Here is a 24605-nt window from a genome sequence, read left to right as displayed (position 1 = left end):
TATACATACATACATAACATACACACATACATAATAGTTGCATTGACGCTGAATATTTTAATAAGAAAGTGGACAAAAAATGATACATTCCCTCTAGGCAAGGATAACGTGTATTATATGATATAAAATATAGTGCAAAATCAATTAATTTATTATATATTCTCAATCTTTATCTTTCTTAAACTTATTTTTCTAAACGGTTTCTTTTCCAGCATTCGCAGAAGTTTCATTGGAGGTTGAAAGGTTAAGCGATCATCGAAAGGCGATTAATTAAAATGGTAAGTACAAATGACATTAAAAACAATCTGTCTCAATTAATTTGTGCATTTCATTGTACAACTTTATAAAGTTAGCTTAATGCAAAAGCAGCTGAGAATGCATTTGGCAGCTCCAATTTGGCATCGCGCATTAATTTGCTGCTGGCCGATTGCAGCGACAGAACGATGCGTCGTCTGCCAGATCATTCGCAGCTGAGATACCCCCCACTAATTGCTGGCAATTTGTTACGTGCTGCCACAGGTACACAGAACGTCCACTCGAACCAGCCCAAAGCGACGCAGTTCGACGGGGCGTTGCTGTAATGAAATTTAATTATGTTGTATATCAAACTTATTTGCATATCAGGCAGAAAGGTTTTTTTTCGCGAAAGATAACGAGCCACAAGCCACTCACAGGCGAGTTAAACATTGAATGAGTTTCCTCTTTAAAGTATGTACTTTTTATACCCTTACTGAGGGGTCTTTCAAGTTTTGGCAGCGCTTAGATTGGATTATAATACCGTATAGCTCTCATAGCTGCTAAAGGTTGAAAATAGTCCATGCCGTAATATTGCAACCAAAAAAGTGTTGAAAGGTTTACTAATATGCTGAAAAACTATTTAATGAAAAACAAATTTTAGTTCGGCTGTTCTTTATTTAAATAATTTGGCTGTAGGTTCAGTTTGGGTGATTTCACACTTGACGTGTGTTTGTTTGAATAGCTCAGCAAGAGTATTTGATATTCGGTCTTCCACTAAAGCTGTTCTTACTGGCTTCCTTGTTCTTTGCTTATTTTGCCTGTTGCGCTTCCACATAACACTTCGCGTATAATTTGTGTGCCTGTGTATAGGCTAGAGATACAGATACTGTATCTCGAACCGCACAAATTCATTTTAATTGCCTTAGTGCCAAAAAATTAGATTTCATGTGCAAAAAAACCAAATCGTATTTTTTTTAAGGTTTTCTATTTTGTTTGTTGCTCGTAAGTTTTGCGAACCCATTTCCCAGATATTTTAGCTTGTTGTTAGCCCGAGTCTTGAGCGGAAATAGTTTGTACATAGAGTACCAAAGGCCGCACAACAATAACAAGAACCAGAACATGGCATAACTGTGCGTTGACCTTTTTTTACGCAGGGGTCTTTGATAAATGTGCAACATTTAGACCCGATTTGGGGCCAAGATAAGTATATAGAGTTTTTCTTTTTCGTTTTGTTTTGTGCGGAATGTTTTTTTATTTTTTCTTTTCGGGTTCGCCCAAATGTTGGTACACTCAACAATTTTTAACTGGCGCTGCTTGTTAAATGTTTGTTTTTAGCATTTTTAATTGCTTTAATTATTTATTGTTTGGTTTCGTGCACCGTGCTCTGGCAATGGCAACGGCGACGGCGACGGCGCCGCGGCTGGGCGCCAAATGCTGAAAAACTTAGGCAACGAACTTGGCCGTTCGCTCGCTCAATTTGTAGACAGCAGAAAACTTGGCAAAACAGTCGCAACATCTTCAGTTGCTTGCTGCGCAGATTTCAATCAATAAATCAATCAATAATTGTGAAAGCTGTGCACAGTGTCCCATCGCCATCAGCCGCCATCAGCTAGCCAAGTGTTCCAGCTATAGCCAACTGGATAGCTACCCAGTTCAGATCGCACCAACTTCCCGTCCGTCCATCAGTCATACGCATATTTCAATTAACATTCATGCGTCGCATTTTCCCGTTGCTGGCCAGTCTCGGTCTGGCTCTGGCTCTCGTTCAGGCCGTCCAGCTGTCAGGCTGTGGAACGGCCTTTATTGATGGCACCACTAAGATCATTTTTGCGCCTATAGTATAACAATTACATTTTGTCAGCTTCAGCGGCAAAAACGGTAGCCACAGCCGCGGGCGCTTCAAATCAAGAGACCAAGACCAGCCAACCAACCACCCACCTTCAATTGAAAGCCAAACAATGGAGCTCCAACTGTTTCTGCCATACACACTTTGCATAGTTGGCAATCATATGTCTGACAAATCCCTTTTATGTGTTCATAAGTAAACTTTAAGTGCCCTAACTGAATTGGGCATGCCGGAATTTTAATGCAGTTTGTAATGACAACTTGCTGACAACTTTATATATAGAGAATAGAGAAACAGTAGGCGATGTGGCAAATTCGACCTACATCTGTGAAAAATTGGCGGAAAACGATTTTATGGATATTTTTTGCTTACCAAAAGATCAGCCTTAAATTCGTTTATAAAGCTCTGATATTGTTCATTGAGTCGCTTTTCACGCTTTTTGGATCTTCCTGGCTTCAATAGAACATTGTCTGAAACTAACTTAAAAACTATTTAGAGGGAGACTATTAACAAGATCATTCAACACATTATGATATTATTATTGGTTAGCTTTACAGGGCATATAAGATTCGTTAAATTGATTCTCGAAATTTTTTCAATTTTGACATTTTTGTTAAGTCATCAGCGCAGACAACGGGACGTTTCTGGGACTGGTTGTTATTGTTGTTGTTGTTACTGGTTGCTGGTTGCTGGGTTGTTACCTGTGACTGATTAATTTGGCTATTATGGCATTTGGCTTTTTATGCGCACTGCCCCCAAGATTCAGCTTTATCTTAGCCCACCTGCCCACCCCGCTGTGTGGCAAACTCCGCCTTTGATCGTTGGCAGCGATCGATTCGTTTCGATCTTCTTCTGCTTGTAGCACGTCAAATATGTTTGTCGGCTACGACTCATAATAGCCCCAGTTAATTGCTAATAGCCAACGGTGCAGATTTCTATGTCAGGCACGTCAATGTGGTTGTTTTTTTTGTTTTTTTTTTGTCTAAGTATTTTTTGTCTTAGCTGCTTGTGTTGCTTATTAAAGTTGTTGTTCGTTGTTTTTGGTCTCGTAAATTTCGAATTTGTAATTTGCGTTCCACGCTCCGCCATGCAAATGTGCATGACGTTCGTTTCGGTTACAGTTTGATGATAACAAATTCATTGACCTAAAAGGGTTTCCATTGCGTACGCCTCATCTTATGGGTTTTTCGGGCTATTTTGGTTCCCAGTGATCAGATTTGAGCTCTGATCGCTTAATTGCCGCGCATCGAAATTTCTACGCGCGGCTGGGTGAAATTTTTACGATGATTTCTTTCTTATATTATCGGAAATATAAAAAAAAAAATAAAATCATTTTATTTAAATTTTTGTTAACGGGGCGCGGCAACAGCATTTCGCTTGCCCCACTCAAGATTTGGCAACGTCTATAATTAAATCTGGGCGAAATAAATAATAAACATAAATAAAGAAACTTTACTATATATGTATATATACAAGCATACATATGCATGTGCGGATTGCAATCGGTAAATGAAAAATTTAAAATCACTTCATTTGTCAGTCGCTCGCCAGGTTGCAATTATCATAAAATTTGATGGCCTGCTCCACTTTATGCGCAGTTTCTGGCTGGCAAATGTCTGGGAACGCTTAAGCGCTGAAATTATGGCAAGCAAACAATAAAAACGCATAAAGCTCAAAATAATCCCGATTATAATACCCTATATCCATTGATAATCGCTTCGATGGGGTATTATGATTGTGTGCAAATGAATGTAACAGGCAGTCGACTTAATGAGGTAGTCGATCGAGAATTGAATTTTTAAATATATATACCATACATGGAACGAATTAAACCTTGTCTTACGATAATTCTCTATCTTTGCATAACATCGACAATTATCGATTGTCGAAGAATTATAATAATATAAATTGGAGATAAAGAGAATTTGATTTGCCGACTCGCGTATCCGCTTATGCAAATCAACAGTCTAATACCTTTTACTTACATCATCCCCCCGAAAATGTTGAGCAAATTTAAATTTAGTAAGGTTAAACATTGTTCCCTATTTGCGCAAGCTGGATACGTGGAATCTCCTAGTTGGGCACTTTTTTACATTCCTTAGTGTGTTTTTTTCGCATTTTTTTTTTGTGCCACAAACCGTAAATCTCGACGGGGCACAAATATTTAGTATTAATATCGTAAATTGTCACAAGTTGGCCCCAATTTGCCCGCCGTGTTATAAATTTCGCAAGGCAGCGCATTGCACAGAGTAGCTGGGTGTGAATCGGAAGGGCGGATGGGGGTAAGGGTATTCGGAACTGCTTGTGGGCGTCTTTGTGAATGCGTGCGCCATGCGAGCAAATTGAGTTCTAATGGTAATGGATATACATACATTTGCAACTCTCTCAATATTTCTTCAAGTTTGCGCATTTTCAATTAGACCTCTGAACTCTCGACTCGCCACAGTCTGCCCGGTCTCTCGTTGTCTCCCTCTCTCTCTCTCTCTCTCTCTCTCTCTCTCTCTCTCTCTCTCTCTCTCTCTCTTGTACTGTGTCTCGCTCTCTGCTACCATCCTAGCGTCCACTTTGAGTTCAAGTTGCAATCGGGCGGTTCGGCAACGTCGCGTTTATAGTGCGTCTGACAAGTTTTTCGTTTTTTTGAGGAGGGTGTCTTGGGGCTTAAACTGCTTGTGTTTCGAATATTTTAATGAAGTCCATTGAAGATTGTGCGAACGAAATTGCATTTATAAGCTGAGCTTAGATTTTTCTTAAGTTTTTATGTTGCTGTCAGTTTTTTTTTTTTTTTTATATTTTTGTTGCCTTTGCTGTTGTTGGGCTGTAACCAGCGCGCGTTTATTACAATCTAATGAAGTCGAGCCTGCCACTTAAGCTGGAGTTGGAGTTGGAGAAGGTGGTGCTGCTTTTGTGGTTTTCTGTGCATTTGGCATTCGTTACGCAATTTTCAGCTGGAGCAAATGAAGCGTTTAATTTGACTATGGCCTTTGAAAACTTTTAGTTTACACGCGTCGAATTGTCAGTTCAATTTGTATTTGTTTCACTTTTCCTTGAACATTATTGTTTATCAATCAATCGAGTAATATTCTATGTCACGGTTTGAATTACAGACAAAGTATCTCGCATAATACATGATCTATAATATTTGATGAAGTTAAAAAAGTCGCTGTTCGGTGCGTGAGTCTCATAGATTGGAACTTTTGAATTGAATAGGTTTTATTTAATAAGAGTAAAACCCAGCGTTACGCAATATGACAACTAAAGCTAATCGATAAATAAATAAATTATATGTATACAAGGATTTATACAATTCAGCTGAATTGATCGATGTCTGTGAAAGAATTATATAAAATTGATTAGTCTATTTATCTATTTATATATCTATTATATAACTAACCGTTGTTCTGTATTACACATACATATTTCATTAAAATATGATGTGATGACGCATGAAAATATACGATATAATTTATAAGCTTCGTCATAGATTTTGACATACACCTGGACGATACTTGCTGCTTCCATAATGTCCAATGTGCATTCTGACTCCAGTCTGAAACGATTCCCAGGTTTAACTACAGCTCTCTCCCTCACCAAGAATTCAAGACATAATAAATAACCGCTGTCATTCATAATGTCAACAGTGCTGCCAACATTTTGCTGTTATCTGCGCGCAATTCTAACAACAACATTGTGTTCTAGCTGGCTAGCTGAACTGGGCTTAGACTGGGCTTTGGCTTTGCCTTTAACTTTGGCAACGGCTTTGGCTTTGGCATTGGCTTTGGCTAACATGGGAACGAGCAGCAGCAGCAGCAGCTACAGACAAAGTGGCTGAGGATGAGGCTTAGGCTGGGACTGGGGCTGGGGCTGGTCATGTGTGTGAGACCTCCGCATTGGCCATTCTTTTCGCCACATTTTGCTTTGGCTGCTGCGTCTGCGCTTTGACATCTTACAGATCAATTCATGATAATCGTTGGGACCACCATGGCCACAGCAGCAGCAGCAGCAGAAACCCACTTTGGGTGGAACGTTCGACGTTCGCATGCTGCAGACCTTTTTACCGGAATTTAACTGTTTTCATTGGAATTGAATTTCCAAGCTGAGAGCCAAGCACCAGCAGCAAGCAGCAAGCAGCAGGCAGCGTCTCACATGTAATCGATATTTTTCGAGCCAGAAGACCAAAGTCTAAGACGACATGAACAAACGACAATGGCAATTGGTCAGCGCGGCGGGCTGTGGGGGGTATTTGGCAAACTGGCATAAAGGGTCAGCGCATGTTGTGCCCGCCAAGCAACATGCCACCGTCTTGTGCAGCCCCGGAAAATTGTGGCAAATGAATTGATCCAAGTTTATTATTAGAGTGTGTTGTAGTGTGTTTTTGTGTGTGTGTGTGTGTGTGTGTGTTGGGCTACTGGTCTTGCCGATTATCATCGGCCATATCGATAACAGCGGCAAATTGTGTACTCTTAAAAATATGCATAAAATTACAGAATTAATTACAAGCAAGATCGCTGCTAAGAGAGTTGCCCAGACACAAAGTCGTTACACGGCTGCAATGTGAAATTTATGTTGGCTGCGAATGTAAATCATTTCGCTATGCCACGCTTACAACTGCTCTCTACCACAAGCAAGCACTTCAGCCAGACTCAACTCAACTCTACAAAACTCAACTCAGCTCAACTCAACGGCTCATCGAGCATTGCGCCCTCTAACCCTACATAAATTCAGCAGCAAACCGTACCGAACCGAGCCTAGTTCAGTCACTGCATCTAGGGATCTGCGAAGGCAACTGGCAACTGGCAACAGGCAACTGGCAACTGGCAGCAGGCAGCAGGCATCTGGTAGGTTGGCTGGCAAAGACAGACAAGTGGCATTCGGCATTCCATTGCCATGGCACTCGAGAGAGCGGCGGCAGCAGCCCAAAAGTAAATAACAAAAGCTTAGAAGAACGTCAGGGCAAGCATCGAGTGTGAATTGATTTTTTTGTTGCCCTACAATCAGAGCAGGTACATCAACTAGGCTAAAACACTTGACAACTAAATGAAAGTTGATAGGGCAGAGCTAGAAGTCTAATTATGTTCATTAACTTGAACAGACAAAACAGATCACATACCTCTTTGATATTAATATATTTTATGTGTCAATGAAATTCATATTTATGTGTGTAGCTAATTATTGGTCTTTTAGGCTGACTTGGCTTGCAAAGTTTTTGTTTGCAGATGTAGAAAAGAATTATTTTCTAATTAGCACCTCATGTCTTCAAATCTTTCAAGTTGTCTTACCTTGATTCAGTTAGGGTATTTAAGATTTTGGTTATATTTTTGTTGCGCCTTTTGCTGCTTTGCTTTTGCCTGTGAGTGGAAGGCTGGCAGTCAGCGCAGCAGCTTAACAAACACCAAGTGCACCTGAGGGCCTCCACTGGGAACTCAGAGGCGAACTTATAGAGTTTACTGCTACAACTACTGGGCTGACTGTCTGACTGTCTGGCTGGTTGGCTGGTTGGCTGCTCAGGAAGCAAACTTCACGTTCACCACGCTACTCATCTGCATATGTTTCGGCAATTTTGCGCGGCCTGAAAATGATTTGCTGATCGCTCTTTGAACACTCCATCAATTCGTGATTTTTACGAGCGCAATGTCGTCGGCGTTTGGGCTTTCTCTGTCTCGCTCTGTCGCTCCCATGCTGAAATGGAGGCAACATTCGCTTGCCACTCGACCGCATGCGCAACGAAAGCATCATTTAACGCGCATTTACCATTTGGTGGTAGTGCAGGGTCGAGGACAGAGACAGAGATAGGTACAGGGACAGGGTAAGGGTCTGGGAATGGGACTGTGACTGAGACTGTGACTGGGTCTGGGGAGCCATTGCCAGGGCCTGTGCGTCTTTTGTTTTTGGTTTTGCTCTCAAAACTCGAGGCTGGAAACTCTTTTTGCCATCATCCTGTCGGCTTCAGCTACTGAAGTAGCTGCTGTGCTTGGTTGCTGTGGCAACAGCCGCAGGCCAACGACTGTCAGTCATTTGTCCCAGACGCGTCGTTGAGTCTGGCGAGGCTCATGAGACAGACCGCACATCCAATGGAACTCTTGTCTGCCAATCTTTATGTAAATTAGTTCAAGTTCGCGAGCAACTCAAACGTGACCTTTGCTTCCCTTTGCCCGCGTGCAGCTCATTCCAGCTGCCCATAAGGTAGTCATTTTGAGGCATAGTTGTTGGGTCAGTATAAAATAAAGCTGTGAATTTAGGCCTAATAATTTGTATATTGTTTCCCTGGTACAATATAAATCATTCCATTTATATTCACATTTATGATGTTTCTTCTAGTTAAGGGCAACTTTACCGATTTCCTATGATTTTGCCTGCCTGAAATGCAAAGATAATCTGAAACCAAATCAAAAAATAAAAGTTGCTTTCAGCTTTTCAGGCTGAGTCCCAGCTTATGATTCATTTAATCTGTGCCTAATGTCCATTTAAGTTTATGCTCAGCTTTATATATAACACTTGCTATCTGTGCGATATGTTTACTACAGACTCCATTAATGTTCGATCTGGGCATATTAAATGTGGCAAACGATTTTTTAGAGCTCGCATTTAAATTTCGCTTTTCAAGCGAATCAACATAAAAGTCTATTAAGTGCTTTCTTAATGGCAATGTAAAGATACCCTCACTTAGGGTATATTAAAACTCTGTTCAGGCAAGTGCGTATGCCCGTCTGTCTTTACTTCTAGCCCTGATGATTTCTTCTGTTGTGTTAAACTTTTTCTACATACATTAGAAGTTTACCATAAATTTGTGTGATTTTTTTTTGTGTCAATTCGACTACTTTGAATGATTTTTTTATTATTTGTTTTATTTTCCTTCAATCATTTAATTTAAGGGTACTTTGAGTATCTTTTGAGCTTGCAACAAATCAGGAGTCAAGTCTGGAAGGGTATTTAATGCTCGGTGCCGCACAGCAGCTGTTTTCTCTTGCAGTTTTGTTGGCTAGAATAAAAATTGTGACCTGCAATAAAATATAAGTAGGTGCGCTTAAGATATAATATAATGTATTGAGATGCTTGTCTGGCATTACGAGCATAAAGGCCTAAAGTTTTTAATATGCGACCATCGCAGTTGTTGAGTGCGATTTATGAATGCATTAGCGTCCAGTCGATTGACTTTACAAACAATTAGCTGTATACCTTTTCTTTTTGCTTCTCTTTTATGACTGGCAAATTTTGGTGCATATACTGTATGGAGAAATGGCAATTAGACGAAACATTTAATTAGTGGTCGTCGGGCTTAGATTAGGAGGAGAGTATGTGGACTCATTGTGTCCGGGACGACCCACGCAAGCAGCTGCGGGCGGCAGCATTTTTTTTTCTGTTGTGTCTGCCTGCCACAGTCACAGTCAGCCACAGAGTGAACCTCAGGCTCAACCTGTGCCACAATCTGAGACTGGTGCCGGGCCAGGTCTCATCCTCTGTGGTTGCTGTTGTTGCTGTTGTTGGCCATGGCTTATTGGTGTTGGCGTTGTTGGCCAACTCGCAATGATTTAAAGTGTTGCTTTGCATTACATTTATTGCCAATTGAAATTTGAAGTGCGTGAGAAAGTTGAAATGGGCTCCAAGTCCCGCCGAATGCCGTCTGTGGCCAGAGGCCGTAGCATGGCCCCCTTTACGGCATGCAGCATGACCCGTTGCCTGGTTGCCCGGTTGCCCGGTTTGCCTGGTTCGCCTCTTAGCCAGTTTGCTAGTTTGGCCTTTGTGCTGCGGGTTAATATGAGCTAAAATTGGCTTTGCTTAGTTTTGTGGTCGCTCGTTTGTGCGCTGTGATTTGATAACATTTTTCAGTCGGAATGGAAAGTTTCTTCTTCTATCTGTGGGCTCTCTTCGGCTCGGCTCTGGGTCAGTTTTGGGTGCGGCGTGGTGCCTGCAGTCGCAATTCCATCTGTATACATATTTTTAGAAAATATCAATTGATCGAAATTGAAACATAACAGCTTTTCAACGTATTTTATTAGATTGATTAATTATCTAATTTTAAGTTTAATTAAATTGATCGGAGATATTCAATTCCTTATTCCTATTTTATCAAAACTTGGTTACTCAATTTGTCCCCCCAACGATTCGTACTCCAACTCACCTCTCCTGAGATTTTACTTCCAAGATGCATCTGTTTGATTTTAGACTCCACCTACCACAGCAATTGTCGCCAATTAAATGCTATCAACGTTCCTATCGCCTTTCGATTGATTTGTTTGTATGTTTCGCGTATGATCAGCTACATAAATTAAAGCGATCGTGCGGCTTTTTGGGCGGTAACATCGACAAAAGCAACAACAATAACGAGAACAACATGTTTGAGACGCCATGGCCATACAGCACATCTCAAAACTTAAGGTCTCCGTCTTTGTTGCTTATAATTCCATCATTAGGCAAAAGCTGAGTTGGTAATGCATGCGAATCAATTGCAGAGTTTGCCAATTGCCAGTTGCCAGTTGCCAGTTGCCACTTGCCAGTTGGCATTTAATAGCGTTAGTAAATCTTGAATTGCGCTACTCCAACAGGTGACAGCGTTGTTTGCATACAGTGAAACATGCCTAATGCTGACCAACGACTAACATTAAAGATTGTATGCAGTAGATTTGCTTTAAGTGTTTTAATAAGGATCTGATTAAGTATTATATTGTCTGTGCCAAAAGCCATAGTAGACGGTGTTATTCTAACTGAATAATTAGATAGTTCGTAAATAATGTAATCATGAGGTTTAAACCATCTTTTAAATAATAATAATAATAATAATAATTAAAAGCCACCGATTAGGGTCATATATATATTTAAAAAATGTAATAAAAAAAATTGTTAGGGAGACCTAGCGCCAAGTCCAAAAACAATTCGGTTTTCTATTAATGAATTTATCTAAGCATATTTGGGGGATGCAAATTTTGATCTACTCAAAATGAAGAGAGATCAAGCTTACCTCGCAATTTCTCTGTAGACAAATGTATGACATGCAAGATTTGTATTTGAAATGAAATGTTTTATTAAAACGTTGAAAGTTTCATAGCCAGCCAAGAAAGCAGGCACACGTTGCGAACCTAAAGGCAAGGAGTTAGTTCGATCTTTTTCTCGGTTAGGTTCCCAATCCTGATCAAAATACAATTGCCTTTTATTTCTTCCGCTATAGTGTTCGAAAGCACGCCGAAGAGTATTTTGAGTAGTGTTTAAAAACGATTGACTTAAATTTAAAAGGATTTGAAGATTGTTTCTTTTCTTTCGCAAAGATTTCATGATTTAACGAAGCATCAAGGTTTCGGCTACAGATAAGCCACAGGTGAGCTTGTCTAGTTTCTACTATACCATATGTATCTGATAACTGCGTTTTCTAATATGCACGCCCCGCACGGCAACTTGTTATGCATAGGCATAAATATGAAACGATCTCTCTGAGTGGACTGATCGTGTCCTCTACTCAACTGGCTCAACTGAGTTGTCGCTGTTGGCCGTTGTTGATTGACCAATAAACTTGCAGCTTGATATCAGGTAACGCTGTTAGTTATAGTTTGTTATTGGCTGGCTGCTTGGCTGCTCGTATCTGGGGCCCCTTAAGAATTCGCAAACTCAAACTGAAACTCCTCGCCCCAAAAAAAAAAAAAAAAAAAAAAAGTGAAACCCGCTTACGGGTTGTTGTCGACAAGTTGCTGTTTTTGTTGTCGTTGTTGACGCTGTCGAGTTGCCGTTGCCGTTGCCGTTGTTGTTGTCTCTGTTTTGCTTGTGCTGTGCTCTTTACTCAAACGGGGCCGCATCATAATTTCCATTTTGCGGTCAGGTTTCGTCCAATCAGCGCTTTGCACATTAGCAAAAAAAAAGAAGCAGAAAAAAAAACGAAACAAAAAAAAATCAACACATGTTGATTGCATTTTATTTTTGCTGCTTTTGTTGTTGCCGTCTGACAGCTGCAGCAGTTGTTGCTGTTGTTGTTGTTGCTGCTGCTGTTGTTGTTGTTGTTAGTACTCTACTGCTTTAGTATATGTAGTTGTTGCTGTTGTTGGCCATTAGCGCAACGGTGTGAAATTCGATATTAGTGCAATTCATTTTCAACAACTAATTTTTAGTCAGTCGCTTCGCCATTTCGACTAACTAAGTTGTTGTTGCTGTTGCTTGTTGCTTTTCGTTTGGTTTTTTTTTTTGTTTCGCATTTATTCATTTTTGCTTCATTAGTTTGAAAAATGTTTACGATAGAAATTGTCTTTCTATTGCAATTAGCACATTTTTCGTGAGATTGAAGGCTGTCAGCCGACGGTCGTCAGTCGTCAGTCAGTCGGGCGAAAATCTAAAAATCAGCAAATCGCATTTGCCTCTTCTTCACATATGGAAAATTAATTTTACTCAGCGCGTTACGCCCCGTTCATCATGGAGAGAGAGAGAGAGAGAGAGAAAGAAAGAGAGAGCACGGCAGAGACACGGAGACCGACCTGTTCTCAACTGATTTCTGTTTTTTACGACTTGCGCGTTTTTAATTACAACTACCGTGCCAGGGCTCTTGCAATGGGGGTGTAACGGAGAGCGGGCTGGGGCGGGGAATTGGGAATTGCTTGCACTGGGATTGCATACTGCGCACAACCAGGCGCTGAAATGTTCTGTCTGTTAATTTCAAAGTCTCGGTCAAATGTCTTAAATCGCTGCCAAGCCGTAACGTCAGGCAATAGTTGGGAAATGGTTACTAGCCGACTACGTTCTGCCGTTCAGCCCAGAAGCTGGAAAATACAAATTACCAAAGGATAAGTTGTCAATGAGACAACAATAAGCCAGTTAACTTGAAAACAATCACATTTTGAACGTATCTTCTTTCAAGCTAGCTAAACATAACTTCATATGTCAAACTAGGCTTAGGGCATATGAAAATTAATTTTTGTATTCCCGGTGCAGTAAAATTAAATATGCGATTAGCTTAAATGACAGTTACCAAAAATTGAGATGTTTAGTCAAATATTCATCTCACCTTACGCTAACTAAAGTTTGCCAAGGAGTTGTGCTCAGTGCCTTACGACATTTTATTGAATGTAAGGAATCAAGAGTGAGCGTTAAAAGTTGTTGTTAAACTTAAAATTGAATTGGAATGAATGTGGAAAGGTGCAAGGGTACAAAACAAGGCATATGAGTATATTGCATATATTCATTAGGCTGTCGGGTGTGTCACATCAAATTTGGGACTCTGTCAAGTCTAATAAAAGACATATATTCATTAAACTGATTAGATCATACAGTCATACTCGGAATAATGCACATAGTATATATATTATTATTAATTGTATTTTGTTTTAACGATTAGTAAATCTTTTTATATACGGATTTGACCCGGATCTATCTAGTTCAATTTCTTTTGCTGCATGTGTGTATATATACCTCTATATACTTCATATAATTCATATTTAAATACATGATTTGCTTGAGGTATTTTAAATAGTTTTAATTGTAATCCTTATTACCAATTGAATAAAGATAAACGTCACAGTTTCCCACAGTTATGCCTAAATGGTTGAACACTTTTTTAGTCCACTTAATTATGCCTCCGTCTCCACCTACTCGGACTGCTATGGCGCAGCTTCGAGCTCTATAAGCTCATTTAAAATGCGTTCAGCCCCAAAGCTCACACATCGTAAACAAGGCCTAAAACACTTTGTTGTTGCCTGTTGCCGGAGAGGTAATGTTTAAACATAAATTTCCACAAATCAAATCGAGCGCATTTTCCAACACTAATTAGCAACGCCCACGTGAGCTGCGAGGCGATAGATTGGCTGCGTTTCGACTCTTACAGCTAGTTAAAATGGAAAGCGTTCGAGAAAAAAAAATTCAACAAATTTTAAAAAACGACTCGAAACCTCAGACGACGATTAAAGTCAAAAAGTTGAGAAAATGGGCGTTGTTCGGCCATAAACAAAATATGAGTTGGAGAAAAAAAATTAAAACCCCCTTCCCAAAAACGTTATGAGAGATGTGTTACAAATTAGAGAACCAAAAAATATTCGAGAGAAAAAAAAAATCAAACGAAAATTTGTATGTTCAATGTCTTGTTGGGAATCGATTCGTCACGTTTAAAGGGCTTTGGCTCAATGTCGACAGAAGATCCACTTGGGGTTAGTGGTCGTTGGTGAGGGGGCCTTGGGGGTCGGGGCTCAGCGTGTAATTTGCATACATTAAACTACTGTGGAAGACGTTGCCAGTTCGTTTCTAAACTTAATCTAAATTTAATTATTGTGACCAACAAATGGATATCCAAAAGAAACGAAACGAAAACGGCAGCGACATAGAAATCTGAATTTTTATGATTTTTCTTGTTGTTGTTGTGGTTGTATATATATATATATTTTTTTTAAGTTAATAAATTAATAATCAACAACATAAAAAGCGCTTTTCATATTTCGTTTTTGTAAACGGCGCGCTTTGAACTCATGCTTATATGCATTATGTACATATATTTTCATAATTTATAAACGATTTTACGAGTGGCCCAGCCAAAATTCGGGGTCTTATTTCAAGCTTTTGAATGATTACTGAAGCCCTCGAAGCGTTTTTACAGTGGGCCAAATGCGTGTAAGCGTGGAGTGTGATGGAAGGAAGGGGGCGGGGGCTGGGGGCAAGGGCTGAAAGAGTATAATGCTGCTGATATAGTTTTTATAGGCGTTTGATAAATTTCTTTACGTTTTCTACAACAATTAGTTGCAATCAATAGCTATATTGTTTATATGTTGCCCAAAGGCAACTATTTAATTTTTCTATTTTTCTGTAAGCGACTTATAGAAATATCAGAAAGCTGCCCGTTAATCTAAAAACCATCGAAATTTATCATATATCTATGCAATCTGCTGTATATAATCGCTTTCGTTGTGCTCAAATTATGAAAGATGAGCGTTGATTAATACTAAGACACTTTGGAGTAGGTCATCTATTTATGGTTATGGTATAGATGTCGAATTGGAACAGATTCTTGGGTTTTTGTTGATGTTGGAGAAATTTATAGGCTTTTAGTGCGAAAGGTTAATAAGTGCTTCACTACAAAACACAACCTAAAACGTCAACTTTGACATCCTGTTTCTAACCTAAAAACAACTGCAGAGCTGGTATCAAGTAATTCACATCGTACTTAACCTTAAGCCGGAACGTGCACACCAGTTGCCCTAGCCCTGAGTAGTTGCTATCAATTGCCGGCAATAACTCAATAAAAAGAAAAACCAGAGAAAAAAAAAATTATAAAGATTTACGTATTGTAAATTTTTACATGCACTTCTTGGAGCAACTTCGACACACATCAAATTATGCATGCAATGCGACGCGACCCGATCCGATCCAATCCGATCGGATCGGCAACTTCGACCCGACCTGACCAACTCACTTGACTGACTGTATAATCGTCCGAGACGAGACGCAGATCAATCATAGGCACAGCCAGTCTGCTAGCCTTTGGCTAATTTAATATGGCTAAAGATCAACCCGTCACACACCAAAATGTTCCCGCGAACTTTGCGACTTGCACTTGCTGCTCGTTTGGAACGAAGTCATCCTCAATGGCAACATCATTGGCGTCCTCGTTGCCTCGCGGCTAGCATAAACAGCCAATAGCGCCGAGAGAAGCTTAATGTCTGCTCTAACAGAAGAGTATTCGCACTACTATATAAAATATGTAACGCATTTCTAGCCCCGGCTTAGATTATGATATTTTGTTCAAAATAAGCAAGTCCAATGATTAGTTTTTGAATCAACAGAAATTTGTTTGGTTTCTATGCAAAATAATAATAGATAATAGATATCGTTTATCTATCATTTAGCTGCAAGGGTATCAAATTGTCGTTTATGACAATAAATTGTTCTTTCTGGTTTTGTGTGCTATGCTCTGGCAATTGATTTCAAGCCATTGGCAACGTTGCAATGAGCTTAGGCCGTGCGAATAGGTTTTCGATCATCATTATCATTATTGCGATGATCACCATGATGATCATCGTGGGTCATTGCTACAAATTTTGAACGTTTGGGTCATCGTCATCATTGGAAGTCACACGGCCTTCTCTCTCGCTCTCTTTCTCTCTCACTCTCTCTCTCTTTCTCCCTCTCTCTTTCTGATCTTGTAATCAGGCGCAACGAATTTGTATATGGGCATGCATGACGTGTGGCCTGATGAGCCGTGGAGCGTGTGCAGCATTCGTGCCCTGGCCTGTGTTGGCCTGGCCTAGCCCCGACTCCGAGTCGCGACTCCAACTGTGACTCCAACAACAGTTTGATCAACACATCACCGTCGTCATCATCATCATCATCACATGGGATCACATCGGCACGTCGATGAAATGTTAAAGTTCCAGCAAACAAAATCACGATTGACATGATGCATTTGTTGCTATTGTTGTTTTTGTTGTTTTTATTGTTGTTTTTGTTGCTGTTGTTATTGATGCATTCGCATGTGTTGCGCTTTATGTAGGTGCAGAAAATATAATTTCATAATTTTCAATTTCCATGCGCAATCAGCAGGTCAACAAAATTAGCGTGGCCAAAAATATATAAAAGAAAACAAAACAACAACAACAACAACAACCACAACGATTGCCCACCTACAGATGCTGTGTGATCTTCTGCAATGATCATAGTTCATAGCGTGTTCAGCATTTGCATTTTGCACACATCGTTGAGATTTCGCTTTGATTATCGATTGCATTGCCAGCAAAGTGAGAGGCAAGAGGGCAAATGTCGAAAAGTGCGGAAGTTATTTGGGCATGTGAATGCCCTTGTATAACATTCGATACACCATACAACTCTTGTTGTTAGCATATAGAATTGAATAAGCTAGCAATGAAATATCAATTATAAGCATTCGATACTAAATCGAAGCACATCTGTAGAGACCAGTGTCTATTAAAATAGCCAGAGTTAGAAAGCCAGAAAGTTAAGTCATTTTAAATGAGAATCGTATAGAAAGGATTCGTGTGGGAGCACATGGGAAAAAGAGAGAGCAAGTAATGGCAGGGCGTGGAGGGAGAGTAACAATTAAGAGCGTGCGCGTGAAAAGGAGGACGAGTGCTGCGGACTGTGATTGCAAAAAGATCAGAAAGTCGTGTAAAGGTCAACGGCATATCATATCAGGGTCTGCTCTCACTTACCTGTGTCAATTTCCTTGCACAGGCATAGGCTTTAAAAATATCCTAAGATTTAATTTATCCTCCACTTGCTCACTTAAGCTGCATAGTTCGTTTGCATGTTCATTAGCCAGAGACCGACCCCATTTTTCGAACACATCCTTCTTGCACGGCATGCCCATATAATTACACGCACAATGATTGTTCTATGGGGCGAATGGAAAAGCTCTTTAAGAGGTCGCAACCTGGCAGCAGCGACTCCTTTGCCGGACAAAACTCATGAAATTCGATGCTTTAAGTAACACAAGCATCGCCTTGAATTCCTTTTTAGCTGCGGGCCACAGACAACAACTGTTGTTGTGCTTCTTGTTGGTTTTGTTGTTTTTGTTGTCGCATGTAATTGGCTGTACATTTCGACACCCCGGCGACAAGACGGCCGAACAGAAAAAGAACAACACAACACAACAGCTCGTATGCAGTAATGAGCTTACATTACGAACATCGGAAAACAACTCGCATAGGTCTAGAAAATATGAAGGGGCGCTCCCCAAATACTCAATAGAAAGCTGTGGACAACAAATTTTTCAATTGAAAATGTCGCTTTCCACGCACATTTCTGGTGCGGCTGTGTTTAATGCGTCTTATTACCTATAAGACAAATCCTAATTATACAATAAATTCCATTTGCATGCGCGTGTTGCGTTTTCACCTAACCCAATCTTTGACTCAGCTGCTTGGCCGCCTGGCTACCCGCCTGGCTGCCTGACGCCTCCTGCTGCAGTTGCTCCTCCTGCCGCGGTGGCTGATAAAAATCTCGCAAATTTCAGCCACGGTTGCAGTTGAAGCTCTATAGCTGGGAACTGCACACTGGACATGGCTGTGTGGTGTGGCGCATCTTGGCGCAATAAAAATAAAACCATAGACTAAACGATAACACAACAGAGGAGCAGCAGCCAGCTGGTGGCGCAGGAGGAGGAGTAGAAGGAGAAAGAGGAGGAGCAGTTGCAGTTGCAGTAGTGGACCGAAGGAGGAGGCAGCAGTAGTTGATGTCTAGGCGTGTTTGTCTGCGTTTTCTGTCTTGTAATTGTGTCTTGTTAATTTCGCATATTTGAGCAAACGGCAATTTACAGTTGAATGTTGACTTGTTGCAGCTGAGTCTTAGCCTTAAAGCCTAGGCCAAAACATGACTTCAAAGAACAAGTCTTACTCTCGCATGTTTTCTTCAAAATATCTATCTCTTGGACCCCCGCCAAGCCTTCTCGCTCAGGATCAATTAAAGTGCGTTAAAATTTGTTAGTTGTCCACTTGGAATAGATTTTGAAGAAATCAAAAATGTACACTGAAATGATTCCTTTTTAGATATTTGAAATATGGACATGTTTTGAATGATATTAAAAATTTTTTTCGAGAGCTAAAATTATAATTAAAAGTAACAAAGATAAAAACTAAAACAATATGTTGAAAAATTTTAAAATGCGTTTTATTCGTTTTGAATATACCATTAATTCTGAAGAGTTACCTACATCCATATTTTTATAATTAAATTCGTTTTATACTAGACTTTAGAGATTTATTAATACTTGAGATAAATGTATAAAAAAGTAATTTAAACTATTGTCATGAATTTGCTTTTATACCCAAGAAAACTTAGTCGCTCGAATTTATATTGACGTTTTTCCTAAGTGTATGCCATTAAAACTAATCACTTGGTGTTAGTCACACACACACACACACATACACAAACACACACATTTGATAGGCACATCATAGGTACGATAGGTACCATCTCATCTGGTTCTGGTAGCTTGCCGCAAATTTGTTGTGTCGTGGCTGAGGTGCTGCTGGAACGCATAAAGTTGTGTAGCTTATGGCACATGGGACATGATTTTGTCAGCTGTTGATAATAAAAATGAGACTTGGAGACCTGTTGCTAATCCCGTTGCTGGCTGCCAATTGGATTGCACTCGTGTCTGCTGTTAATTAAATTTAATTAATTGCAATTTATTAAATTGATAATTAAGCAAAATATTTACGCAGCCGTTTGACTTTAGCTGCCTAAAACTTTAACAGCCTTTGCTTGTGACATTTATGCGCTGCATATTTAGAGTACTTATGTGCTGGCTCCAGTTATAAATAAATGAGTTATGGCTGTTGATTGTTATCGATAGCCATAAGTTGTGATTAGTTTCGGCCAGGGTTTTCGGTTACTCTGCACATAAATCAACTTAACAGCTCTTATCGTTGGATAGCATTTGCGAGTACAACATTTCGCAAGTTAATTAGGTTTAAATGTCAATCAGCATTTATTACACATTTAGGCTTAATGTTCAGCTCTGACTTTTTTTGTCCGAAATTTTATAATAATGGCAAACTTGGAAAACGCGTTTAATAAAACTATTTATGATAGTAAAATTATGTTTTAATCATTAATAATTTCCTTGTCTGTTATATTTGTTATAAGGAGCATTTGGTGAAATATTATATATTGATTATTTGGAAAGTGGAAATTTTTAGACTATGCCAGGCTTTTTTTTAAGACTGAAAAGATTTCTTTTGTTTAAATTCCATTAATGCTTCAATTGATAAGCTTGATTGAGCATATCTAAAATATCTTAAAATTTCTGCATTTATAAGCTATTCACTTTTTTTTCTATATCTACCTATGTATACTTTAATTTCGGGTTTCGAATTCTTATATGCTGTAGATAATGTTCAAGAATTGGAAAAATGAAGTCCACATTAGATCGTTTTTTTTAGAGCTTCATTTTTGTGAGTTCCGTTTACTTTCGAGAGTTCTTGATTTGCCGTTTGTTTGTTTGCATCTGCTGAGTTGATGCTCTGACCTTTGGCTATTGTGTCTATTCGTTGGCATTGATCCCTTTCCAATATATATATGTATATATATTATATATATATTAACTACCAGTGGCTACTTGGAGCAGCAGCAACAGCAGCAGCAGCTGCTTCCTATAGAAGAAACGTTCGCTCTATTTCTGGCACAGGCGCATGCATATGATATGCACTTTAATTTATTCAAAGTCACGTTGCTGGGAACGTATAGAAAAGCGAGTTGTACTTGTTCCTATGCCAATATATAAGTACCTTATGGCCCCTATAGCCCAAACAGAAGTGCTGAGTGAGTCAGCTAAGTGCATCAATTTCCATTTAACTGTAAGCGATATTTTGCCAGGCAGCAGCAGAAGTACCAGCGGCAGCAGTTGCTGCAGTCGCATCGAAATATTGCCAATATTTGTGTTGTTGTTGTTGTTGTTTTTGTTGCTGTGCCAAATTGCAAAAGCCAAACTGAGATTGGAGGAACTTGTGCTGCTTGACTGACGTTGTCTAAACAAAAGACTCAGGCAACGAACTTGACTAAGGCTGCCTGCTGCCTGCTGCTGGCTGAGCCTGAAGTGTGGGTGACATCTTCAGCAAACACTTGAGGCGTTTGAGCTATTTGCGTTGATTGCCAGGCCGGGCCAGCCCACAACACGAGTGAGTGGAACAGATATATGGAAGGAGATAGAGAGAGCGAAAGGGAGAGCGAAAGAGATACAGGCAGAGTTGACTAGAGGAGTTTTGCCAGGCCAAGTCTTCATCGAAGTCGTGTTATTGTTGTTGTTATTTTAGTGCTACCGTTGGCTGTTGCTTGCCCACCCCCCACTGCTGCTGCTGTTGCTGCTCACAATGTTGTGGATGATGCTTCAGTTTTTGTTTTTGTTTATTTTCCTAACACTTCAATTGGCATTCCACACAAAAAGCGAAAATTGCAAAACGTGAGTAGTTTCGAGTTCTAATTTAAAATAATTTTTGTGTTGACGCTTTTGCAATTTTTGTTCGCAAACGCCCGTTTGCCAGCAACGTTTGCGATGGCGATGCCTCTATTATTATTTTTTTTTTTCTTCTTCTGTCGATCTTTTTTTCTTTTTGCCATTTCGTAATAGAGTCGTTAAGTGGCCCGTTGCGCTCTTTTTGGTAATTTGATGAACGATTTTTGATAATTTTGCACATTGTTTTGCACGTTTTTGTTGGGTTTTTGCTCGCTTTGACCCGTGTGACGACTGAAGCATCTTTTAGCCGCCAGATGTCTGTCGGTATGTCTGACTGTCTGCCTGTTCCCCCCTCTGACTGAATTTTTCTTTTTTTCGCCTTTGTCTGATTTTAATATCAAGTGCAGGCAAGTGGGTAATTATTGTTGTTGACGCTGCTGCTGCTGCTGTTGTTGCTGTTGCTGTGGATGAAGCTGGTGGTGCAGCTAAAAACGTTGACCACTCAACTGTCAATGCTTGAGTGCCCAGTTGCTGTTGCTCCACCCTACCTGTTGCCGCCCCTCGCCTATGCATGTGTGTTTGCCCATTTGGAGTGCTGCACTTTTCTGGCCAGCCTGTCGAACTTCACCTGTGTGTGATTTGCATATGTGGCCAAGTGAAGCTGCTTCTGTTGGCTGCAATGCGAATGCTGCTGCTGCTGCTGCTGCTGCTTTGAGTGCCCATGAATAGTCACAAAGCATTAAGCACTTCACTGAGCACAGGCGGATAGCGGCATAGGGGGGTCGCTCACAATTATCTACACAATATGGCAATCACATATGTAGATATTGCACACACAGCCCCAGCCAAGTCAAGTCAAGTCAGCCCAGTCAGCATAGCCAACCAGTTGTTCAATCTAGGAAGTGCATGAGTTGCATTTTCCATATGGCCACTGCTGCCGTCCGTCCGTCCGTCCGTCCGTCCTGCGGTCTGTAACTGCGACTGCGTTTTGCCATTTCCTCATTACTAGCCTGCGAACGGGTCGTAGTCATCGGCGTCGTCGCAGTTGGCTAAAAAGAAATTGAACTTTTTCACACCAGAATCGATTGTAATTGAATGCCTGAGGGCTCTCACCAAGCCGCCAGAGAGGCTCTGCCTAACCATCCTAGCCTATTGCCTTGCCTTTGCCTTTTGCCATTGCCATTGCCTTGGCTTGGCCAAATGCAAATTTGTTTTTCTTCTTCTTCTTCTTATTCTGTTTTTGCATTTTGACATTGGAGAATTTTTCAAACGCCAAAAACTTTCCCAAAAATACTTACCACATGAACCAAATGGGGCCAACACACAACCGCGCCGCACCACCAATGGCGTACATTAAATTGCTTTATTTTGGAAGCACCACACTCAAGCAGCAGCGCACAACTCCACTCCAACACACTCCACTGAGCTGTTGATGATCAGCCAAAGCTGATGAGCTGCATCGGCGGCAACCGGCAACTGGCGGCAACTCCAACTTTTGTGTTGAACGAACACCTGCTGCTAACATTTTCCTATAAATTGAAATTTGAAATAGCCAGTTTTGTGCGGATTTGCGTCGAAACAAGGCTGAATCAACAGCAAAGATACTGATCGTAGCCTTACGCTAGCATACGGACGAACAGATACCCTTACCTGGCTTGTTTCAAGAGCAAACCCATGTTTAAGGTAAATACGAAGCTTTGAAACTTTAAGGCTTACAGAGAAAAATACATTTAATTTGGGCGGTCAAATGGAAGATATCTTTAAAATAATTTCCAACAACTTTACAAAATTTTAACTAGTTAAATTATAAAATGAAAAAGGAAATTCACGAGAGTTCGTTCTTCAAACTTCAAGAAAGCAATCTTTATTTTAAAAGGACACTGTATAGTTAGATGATAAAAACGTGCATATAAAATAAGTACATTTTATAAATCTGGGTTTAGCTGGTTCTGAACTTATAGCTCAACTAAGATTTATAAAATGGAAAGGTGGCTTAACCCAGCATTAAATACATTGTAAAACATATGTGTGATAATTCTATTTTTTCTGTCCATGCAAACAGTCTACAATAGTTAAAGTGCTCTCTTCGCACTCGTAAATGTTGTACAGAAACTTCATTAGCTGATTCGATTTCGCCATAATTCTGCCCTAATAATTTCTCAACAGGCGCCATTTGCTATGCGTACATTTCTCAAAGGAAAAACATACAAAAATCAAAAATTCCCATGGCCCCACATAACGCTACATAGCGTAACCGAAATTTATGGCTTACAACGATTCAACATTAAGAAACCAAAAAAAAAAAAAATAAATAAATAAAAATGTAAATGATTCATTTGTTTTGCTCGCACCGCAGACAAGATATCAAAGCAGAGGTGTTTAATTACCAACAAATAAACAAAATGGAAACGATTAATTCAATTCGCCAATTTTGTAACGAAGGCCCCGTTATGGTTAAAAAAAAAAAAAATGTTCAAATCGAAAACTGTTTGAAATTGTAGCTAAATTTGTGGTCGATCTTTGTCTGTGGCCCCGCGGGGCAATCAGCACACAGAAAAAATAAAATCGAAAAAAAGTCCCACAATAAAAAATCAAAATAAAAAAACATAACACAGTGAGACAAAACACAATAATCAACCTCGAAAAGGTTGTGTGCCATTTATCAAATAATGTGTAACTTGGCCGTTTGCCCAGCTCCAGAAATGGAGATGGAGCCGGCAATGGAGCTGGGGCTCGATCTATGATGCCTGTGCCTGCGTCTGGGCCCTATTTGTAGATGCGGCTGCCCATGGTGTGAGTTTCATTTGCCTTATGATTGACGGCGCCCCCTCTTCCTCACTATAACTCACTCACTACTCTCTCTCTCCCTTTCTCGGTCTCGCTCGCTCTCCCTCTGCCTGCCTTGGGCATCGTCCCGCTCTGGGTCAGACATGTGAGTTCAAACTCATCCGTCAAGTGGCTGGTGCTATGGGGCTTAATGGATCGACATCGTCTCGGTTTCGACCTGCTCCTCCATTGTACAATCCAAAGGCTAGTTGTGTTTTGGTGTTGTCATTTATCATTTGATTTGGTTTTGATTGCTCGTTGCTCGCCTCGGTCTCGGCCTAATAATTGTTAACAAGTAAAGTCTATTTAAGCCTTGTTCGTGGCTGTTGTTGTTGTTGTTGTTGCTGTTGTTTTTATTGCTTTCGCTTTGCCTGTGTTTAATTGGTTCACATGATTTGTAAATTAAACAATTGCGGCGCATGTAACAACCACAAATTCTAATTGAAAATTGAGCATGTCGAAAGCAGTGTGAGCTTTGACAGCTCTAATCACTTCCCCTCTACCTTCTGATTGAATGGGGTGCAAACAATTGTTGTGTAATTAATGTGGATGTTATCTTGTATCGTGTAAGTCAAGGTTGGAATATGGCATGCTGCAATTGAATATAAATATATATCTATATATATCTATTTGAGCCAATCTTCGATTTGAGTTTCAAATATTTTGTAAATCTAATAAATAGGTCGTATTTGTGTCGCATATGTATGGGAAAGTGTTGATTGAAAGTTCATCATATTCGAAGTAATCCTAAAATGCTTGGGTAAACATTCAGATATTGGCATCGCAGATCCGCCTTTTAAGGGTTTTTTAGAGTGAAATAAATCAGCTTTACAT

General features: G+C 40.0%; 1 protein-coding gene across 1 annotated transcript in view; it reads left to right on the top strand.

The window, feature by feature from the left end:
* Positions 1-212: 212 nt before the first annotated feature.
* Positions 213-24605, top strand: part of LOC6624448 (uncharacterized) — a 169918-nt gene continuing 145525 nt past the window's right edge. Inside the window, exon 1 of the mRNA XM_032434522.2 lies at positions 213-278. The gene's annotated coding sequence lies outside the window, so the exon portion shown is untranslated. The remainder of the gene's footprint in view (positions 279-24605) is intronic.

This window comes from Drosophila virilis, chromosome 3 (genome assembly GCF_030788295.1).
Source record: "Drosophila virilis strain 15010-1051.87 chromosome 3, Dvir_AGI_RSII-ME, whole genome shotgun sequence".
NCBI lineage: Eukaryota > Metazoa > Arthropoda > Insecta > Diptera > Drosophilidae > Drosophila > Drosophila virilis.
The sequence above is the reverse complement of the archived record's forward strand: the minus strand, read 5'-3'. Positions and strand labels throughout refer to the sequence as shown.